Here is a 9,158-nt window from a genome sequence, read left to right as displayed (position 1 = left end):
AGGTTTGATTAATTTTTTTAATAAGTGTTCTTAAGATTTACTTTTAGAGAAAGGGGAAGAGAGAGAAAGAGAGGGAGAGAAACATCAATGTGTGAGCGATCTGTTGCCTCTCGCATGCCCCCAACTGGGGACCTGGCCCATAACCCAGGCATGTGCCCAGACTGGGAATTGACTGGTGACTTTTTGATTCACAGGCTGGTGCTCAATCCACTGAGCCACACCAGCCCAAACAGGTTTGATTAATTTTCTAGAGCAGCTCACAGAACTCATGAAAACCAGTTTACTTACTAGATTACCAGTTTATTACAAAGAATATTAAAGGATACATATGAACAACCAGATGAAGAAATATAAAGGGGCTGGTACAGAAAGGTTCTAACACAGGAGCTTCCATCCCAGCAGAGTTTGGGGTACACCACCCTCCTGGCACATAGATACATTTTAGTTTATCTCTCCAGACACCATAGATCAGGGATTTTTATGGAGGCTTCATTATGTAGGTGTGACTGAGTAAATCATTGGCCATTGTGATTGAACTCAATTTCTGGCACCTCTCCCCTCCCTGTAGGTTGGAGGATGGGGCTGAAAACTCCAACCCTCTAATCCCATGTTGGTTTCCCTGATACCAGCTCTCATCCTTAGGTTGCTTAGGAGCTTTCCAAGAGTCACTTTTTAATATAAATTCAAGTGCAGTTGAACGGGCTTGTCATTATAACAAGACATCTGCTTCACCTTTATGGCTCAGAAACTGAGGACAAAAGTCCAAATATTATAACAAAAAATGATCCCATTGCTTTGATCCCTTAAGAAATCCCAAGAGTTTTCAGAGCTGTGAGCCAGGAACCATGGACAAAGACCAAAATATATATTTATTATAAAGCACAGTATCACAGGTTTATAATAGTTTGTGTTAGGCAGAATGGTGGCACTTGAAGATGTCCATGTTCTAAGCCCTAGAATCTATGGATACGTTACCTTACATGACAAAAGAGACTTTGCAAATGTGATTAGGGATCTTGATATGGGAGATTGTCCAGAATGTTCTAGGTGGGCCCATGGTGTGGTGACTTGAAATGGTCCTTTCAAGTGAAAGAATACAGGGAAGTCAGATTCAGAGATGTAATGATGAAACAGAGGTCAGAATGACCGGATTGCTGGCTTTGAACATGAAAGGGGCCATAAGGCAAGAAATGAGGTCAGCCTGCAGAAGCTGGAAAGACAAGGATATAGATTCTCCCTTAGATCCTCCAGAAGGAATGCTGCACTGCTGGCACCTTAACGTTAGCCCAGTGAGACCCGTTTCAGACTTCTGACCCCAGAATTACATAAGAAAATACATTTGTGTTGTTTCAGGCCACTAAGTTTGTGGCAGTTTATTACAGCAGCAATAGGAAACTAATATTCAATACATGGTAGTTGTATGATTTTTATATTTTAAAAAGACAGCTTCATTGCCTCTTTACAACCTAAACCTCAAAACACTTGCCTCTTTACCCTACCTCATACTGTAATGGATGAATATTCTTGCCTCCATCAAAAGCCAGTGTTCACTGTTGATTCCCCAACAGACCATCAGAAAAGAAAACCTGTTTATCAAACTAGGCTTTCTTTGTTTATTAAAAAATATATATCCAGGAGGTTATTGATTCAGTACACAGAAAGGATCCTTATTTGTTTTTACTGATGTGTAGTAAAAACCGCAATAAGGGAGAACACCACTTGCTGAATCTTAGGACAGTGTCTGAAAATAGAGAAATGAGGACAGGATATTTAAGGTTTTAGGGCCCGGGATGAGTGATCTTAAGGTGGGTCTTACAAGGAGGAGAACTGGTTAGGACTGAAGAGAGTGAGTAACAGCTTTGGAATGGTGGGCATGAGGGTGTCTTCAGTGAAGAGAGGTCTTGAAGGAGTCTTGATGAACAAGTCATTTCAGTTGGTTCAGTCTTACCTCCCAAGAGCAGGTATTTCCTGGAGCAATCAGATAAGTTGTTTTTACTTGATCCCAGTATTGTTTAACACAAGGACAGGAAAGTATGGCCAGTCCCAGTAATGTGAAGTATAAGAACAAGGAAATAGGTTGGCATCAATGGTCACCAAAAACTCCACTAGTGTCTGGATCTCATTCCTTCTCTTCACTCAAGGTCTTTAGTCCTATAACATTGCCTCTCCCTTTGGCACCGCCAGTTCTCCCTCTCTACTAGATCATTCCCATCCTGGGGAAAAAAAAAATCTCCTCACAGACCCCTATGACATCTGCCCCATTTCTCTTTCCCTTTATAAAAAACTTCTTGAAAGAGCTGTCTATGGTTGTTCACCACTCCACCTGCCATTCCAGTCACTCTCCCTCCTTTGCTCTCTATGCTCCCACCACATTGGCCTTCTTTAGGTCTCTGGAACACTCCAAATAGTTCCTGTGTTAGGGCTTTGCACCACCTATACCTTTTGCCTGTACTGCTTCTCCCTCACCCACCATCTTTACATGGCTGGCTTCTTGTCGTTTAGAGCTCAGTTTTAATGTCACTTCCTCGTTGACACCACTAACCCTCAGTCTAGAAATTGCCTGTGCATTTATTTGTATTAATCATGGCAAAATATTAATGATATAAACTACCATTTTAACCTGCAGCACTATGCACATGCACAGTGTCCTGCAACCATAGCCACCATCTATCTCCAGAACTCTTACATCTTCTCAGACTTCAACTCTGCATCTATTAAACAACAGTTCACCACCATTTCCCTTGTCTCCTCAGCCCCACAATCATGAACTTGCTTATTCTAGGTACAGTACCTCATATAAAGGGACTCATATAGTTACTGTCCCTTCGTTTCTAGCTTTTTTCAGTTAGCGTAATATCTTGGTTTCAACCATGTTGTAGCACATGTCAGAATTTCATTTCTTTTTCTTTTTTATCCTCACCTGAGGACATTTTTTTTTTTTCATTGCTGAGAGAGAAAGAGAGACAGACAGAGGGACAGCAGACAAATGCTGATATGAGAGAGAAACATCGATTGGCAGCTTGCCATGTGTGCCCTGACCAGGGATCAAACTTTCAACCCAGGTATGTGCCCCAACCAGGAACCAAACCCACAACCTTTAGGTGTACAGGATGATGCTCTGACCAACTTAGTCACACCAGCCAGGGCCCATTGCTTTTTAAGGCTGAATAATATTCTTATACATAATATATATATATAAAAACATAAATGAATGAAACAAAATTTCCATTTGAGGCAGCTAGGAAAATTCCTTGGCCAGTGGAATGGGGAAACTGAGACAGATAGCTAAACAAACTCGCTGAACAATTTACAGCCAGATACAGAAGGTCACCAGGGTGGAAAGCCCCGGGTGCCTCGTAATGGGAAAAACTGCTGCTGGACCTTGCCCCCAGGGTGGCCTTTCCTCCCCTGTCATATCCCTGGTCATGTGGTTTAGGCTCCTCAACCTGTTCTTCCTAGAGATAACATCTAGGCCTCATCTAGGCCCACAGAAGCAGCAAAACCAGGTGGGTGCCACCAGGACCAGCTGCAATGACTAATGATTCCCTGACCTGGTGCTGACCAATCACTGGAGACCACAACCCTGAAAGGGCACACCTGGAAAACTGATGAATATTCTATGGAGATCCTCCCCTGAGATGTCCTCTAAAATTCCCACCTTTGGAAAGCAAATGAAAACTCTCAAGACAAAGAAGCCTGCTGGGCTCTCTCTAGAGTATGCCCACACCTTACCTCAGGTGTGAACTTTTAGCTTTTTTTTTTTTTGGTCCTAAACTCTAAGGGTCCCCATAAGACTTGCAACTAGGGGATCAGTGGGCAAGCGGCAGCTTCTCCAGGGCTAACCCCCAAACCTGTCTCCAAGGCCCCTTTTCTCTGACTTCCCAGTGAGCCAACAGCAGTCCTGCCTTGGCTCCCTTTCCTAGAGAGGCAAAGCAGAGCCCTGCTTAGTGTCTCTCCTGTTGCTTCTTCTACCCTAAGATCTTTCTTTTTTTCACTGTCCCCAGCTTTAATAAATGTACTCTCAAAATCACCTGGACTCATACTGTGAAATCTTTCCTGTGCAAAGTCAAGACAAGCTCTGGGATTGGTCCCTTTCTAGTAACATGTCTGTTGATGGACAATTGGGTAGTTTCCATCTTTTGGCTATTGTAAATAATGCTGGGTGTGCAAGTATCTGTTTGAGTCCCCAATTTCAATTCTTTTGGGTATATATCCAGAAGTGGAATTGCTGGTTCCTATGGTAGTTCTATGCTTAATTTTTTGAGGAACTTGCATACTGGTTTCACAGTGGCTGTATCATTTCACATTCCCACCAATAGTCACAACAGTTCCAATTTCTCTACATCCACACCAACCCTTGTTATATTCTGTTTATTTTTTATTTTAATTTCTATAATAGTCATCTCAATGGGTGTGAAGTGGTGTATCAGCCCATTTTCTCTAAGTAGTCCTTGTAACTAGTGTGGAGGTCCTAAACCAGCCACCCAAGATGTATCTCAGTGATATGCAGATTACTTTGAGCTATTTTAGATTTAGGCTCAAGAGAAACTCCCTGCCTCTTCCTTCCTTCTTTCCTTCCCTCATTCCTTCCTTCCTTCCTTTCTTTCTCTTATGATTTAATTTTTATTGTATTTTTTTCCATTATCATTTAGTCCCCTTATATGCCCCTCCACCAGCAATCACCACTCTGTTGTCCATGTCTATGAGTCCTTTTTCCTTTTTGCTCAATCCTTCCACCCCCAGCTCCCTCCATAGCTGTCATCCTGCTCTCCATCTATGAGACTGTCTTTATTTTGCTTGTTAGTTCAGTTTGTTCCTTAGATTCCACACATGAGTGAAATCATTGGTATTTGTCTTTCTCTGACTGGCTTATTTCACTTAGCATAACGTTCTCTAGGTCCATTCATACTGTCACAAAGGGTAAAATTTCCTTTTTAAAAAATTATTATTATTTATTTTTTAAAAGATTTAAAAATTATTATTATTTATTTTTTAAAAGATTTAAAAAATTTATTTTTAGAGAGAGGGGGAGGGAGGGAGAAAGAGAGGGAGAGAAACATCTATGTGTTGTTGACTCTCTTGCACACCCCCAACTGGGGACCTGGCTCACAACCTAGGCATGTGCCCTGACTGGGAATCAGACTGGCGACCCTTTGGTTCACAGATTGGCGCTCAATCCACTGAGCCACACCAGCCAGGGCTCCTCTAGTCCCACTTTGCTGAGAGTTTGTTTGTTTGTTTAAATCGTAAATGGGTGCTAGATTTTATCAAAAGCTTTTTCTGCATCTATTGGTATGATCATGTGGTTTTTATCCTTTATTTTATTTATGTGCTGAATCACATTTATTGATTTGCAAGTATTATACTAACCTTGCATTCCTGGAATAAATCCCAGTTGATCATGATGTATTATCTTTTAGATGCATTGCCATATTCGATTTGCTAATATTTTGTTGAGGATTTTAGGATCTAAGTTCATCAGGAATATTGGCCTATAATTTTCTTTATTTGAGGTGTCTTTATCTGGTTTTGGAATTAGGATAATGCTGGCCTTGTAAAATTAGTTGGGGAGCCTTCCCTCCTTTTGAATTTCATGAAATACTTTGTGAAGGAGAAGTGTTAGTTCTTTTCAGGGTGTTTGGTAAAATTCACCTATGAAGCCATCCAGTCCAGGGCTTTTGTTTGTTGGGATTTTTTTTTTTTTAATTACTGCTTCAATTTCACTTGGTGTCCCTAGAAGAATTTAAATTAAAGGCCTTACCCATAAGAAGTTATCAGATAACTTCTTTTGACCTATTCATAGAGCAGAGTAAACTGCTAATCACTGAAGTCTGCTCCTTACCATCTGGCAATGCACTTTTGAAGCCCTTGAGGCACTTACCTCATCCCTAGCTCAGGATGTTTTAAATACCTCAACCCCTCTTTCTATCTCTGAACCTTTTGGTATGTGGGTTTGCTGACTGTTTCATGTACATGGGTTCCTGTGTGCATGAGATTAAATTTGATTTTCTTTTATCAATCTTCATCATATTGATTTGAGAAGAGAAAGGGCAATTTTCCCCTTCCCCACAGTTTTGGAGCTTTGAGCATGGTAAACTCACTGGTTGGAACCTCCCTACTTCCTCATGAGGCTGCTGTAGGTGAGGAGGTCCTGGGGCATCTGACACAGGCTGGCAGAAGGTAAGATGAGCATAGCCCAGGCCTCTGTCAGCAGAAGTGGTGAGAATCATTTTCTCTCTTCTAAATTTAGATTGGCAAGGGAAAATATTTGTGAAACTATTTTCTTTGGCTACCCAAATTTGATGATTTTCTCTTGCAAATTTGTCTCATGTCTATTTGAGTATTAGACCAGCCAGAAGGACCTTGAGGGTAGTTTGTTCCTCCCCCACACTAGCTGAAATTTTACACACAAACACACACATTCACATTTTTTCTCCCCCAACTATGTTGCCATCTCCATAAAAACAGGGATCTTTTCTCTCTCATTTACAGCTGTATCTCCAGCACCAAAGAGTGCCTGGCAAGTACAATATCAACAAAAACAATAATGACAACAGCCATAACAAATCTAATAGCCAAAATGGATCCAGCACTTATTATGTGCCAGGTGCTGCTGCATAACAACAAAACAATTCTATAAGAGTGGTATTATTATTATTATTATTATTATTATTACTATTATTCCTGATTTTACAGATAGCAAAATGGAGGCACAGGGGATTGAGCAACTTGCTCAAGGTCACAAAGTAGTGTCACTGCAGTTGCTCAAAGTATAGATTTTGTAAAAGATTTTTAAAAATTTCTTTCTTTATTTCTTTATTTTTAGAGAGAGGGGAAGGGAGAGAGAAAGAAAGGGAGAGAAACACTGATGTGCAAGAGAAATTGGTTGCCTTTCCCACAATGTGGCCTGCAACCCAGGCATCTGCCCTGGCGAGAAATCGAACCAGTGACCTTTTTTGGTTTGCAGGCTGGTGCTCAATCCACTGAGCCACACCAGCTGGAGCTGGATTCTTCCTAAGAGATCCCTTTATAATGGTGATCTTTTTTTTTTAATTTAAGATTTTATTTATTTATTTATTTAGAGAGAGGGGAAAGGAGAGAGGAAGAGAAGTAGAGAAACATGTGCGAAAGAAACATAGATCTGTTGCTTCTCGCAAGCCCCCAACTGGGGGACCTGGCCCACAACTTAGGCATGTGCCCTGACTGGGAATTGAGCCAGTGACCTTTCAGTCTGCAGGATGGTGCTCAATCCACTGAACTACACCAGCAGGCTAATTTTTTTTTTTTTTTTTTTTTTTTTTTTTGAATAGAAGAGCAAAGGAATGAGTGATGGGGAAGAAGGATTTTAGGAAAACGAATTGGTAGACTATTGTAAAAGTCCTAGCTCAGGATGTTAAACCTTGACTTCTGTGGTAGCAGTGGTGTTAGACAAAGGGTGGGGCGAACCAAGCCACTGCAGAAGTAGAGTCATTGTCAAGATTTCATGGTGTAAATGTGTATTCAGGAATGTCTCTTTAATGGACAAGAAATTAGATTGCCCAGGATGGGCATATAGGTTGTGAGAGAAGGCTTAGAGACAGATTTGAGGAGGTGAGGAAACTAACCCAAAACTCTCCTGATCATACCATACAGTTTGGTACTTTGTTTTTTTCAACTTAGCACATATTATACTCTGTCTTTGTGAAGTTTTCTGTTTGGTGTAGAGTTGGACAACACACTGAGCATCCACTTTGTGCTCCATTCTCTGATATCCTTCTCCTATTCTAAGGAGGCAGTCTGGCTTCAGTTACCATTGCCTCAGAGCCATCGGAACGGCAAGACAGAAATGACAATAGTCAGAGGGAAGTCTGAGTTCTGTGATGGGTTGATACGAGGCTATGGAGAGAGGGAGTATGCTAGCATCTGAAGGAATAAAGCTAAAGTGAAGGGGGCAGAATGGAGGGAAGAGTTCTACAAAATTTGGGGATAACTTTGGGGTTCCCAAGCATGTATGAACTCTGGTCTGTCCCCTTAAGGCAACCTGCAGAAGTGGTGAGACAGTAGAGAGGAATGGCCCCCCCAGTGCACCCCAGACATCAGGGTTACCAAACCCTCAATGCTTTCTAAGAGGAAGAGTGGTCCGAGGGCTGTAGAACTATTTTATAGGACCCCCAGAGTTGGGAAAATGAGCATCTCAGCTGAGGGGTCCCCCTGAATGTTCTGCTCCAGGATTCCCACTGGGCCTTTGCTCAAGCCTGGGTTTCTGCTAACTAGAAGGTTGAGGGTTTGGAGGTAGATTTAACTTGATTAAAGGGAACTAAAATGCACCATTTCTTGCATAACGACTTAGTAAAGAAAAATGTATACCTGCTTTGTGTGTGCTAGTCTAGTTTACCAAATAGATGAGACACTGTAAATGAGGGGATCACTTTTTATTATTCATTTGGTCAACAAAGATTTATTTTGTGCTGGGCACTGATCTTAGCAGTAGGTATACATTAAACAAATCGAACATGGCCCCTGCCCCTTTGGATTTACAGTTTAGTGAAGGAGAAAGAAAACAAACAAACAAACAAAAAAATTTGTGTATAATTATAAGTTGGGACAAGTGCTATGAAGGAAAATAACAGGGTCTTCATCTTAGCAGCCACGTATGTAACTCCGGAGCTGGACCCCTAATTCCAACTCATCCTGCAGGTCTCAATACAAACATAAATTCCAAGCGGCAGATTTGGTGTGTTTGAGCGACTGAAGGATGTACCATGCAGCTGGAGGGGGCGAACATAGGAAGAGTCGTGCCAGGTGAAGCTGGGGGTGGTTGGGGGAAGGTACACAGGGCCATGGTTCAAGTCTGGGTTTGGATTTTGGTCTAAGTGCAATGGGAGCCACGGAAGCGCTGTGAGCTGAGCAGTACCTGCCTCATTTTGGTTTTAAACCATGTGCCATGATGCCAGATATTTAGGTAAATGACTATCTATTCAATTGTTTGGTAATTATTTGCCAAATTTTGACAAATTGAATTAAATGACGGGTTGGTGGATTGAGGGAGAGAATCCCTCTGTGGAGATTGCTTTCTCATGGCTAACAAAGACTGGAAAGTTTAAAATCCAAAACTTCCAGGTTGAAGCCATTTCAAGTTTCCAACCATTTTAAAATGGAACAGTCCCATCACAGATCCT

The sequence above is a fragment of the Furipterus horrens genome, unplaced genomic scaffold (genome assembly GCF_987537825.1).
Source record: "Furipterus horrens unplaced genomic scaffold, mFurHor1.1.pri manual_scaffold_6, whole genome shotgun sequence".
Lineage (NCBI taxonomy): Eukaryota > Metazoa > Chordata > Mammalia > Chiroptera > Furipteridae > Furipterus > Furipterus horrens.
Note: the sequence above shows the minus strand (reverse complement) of the source record.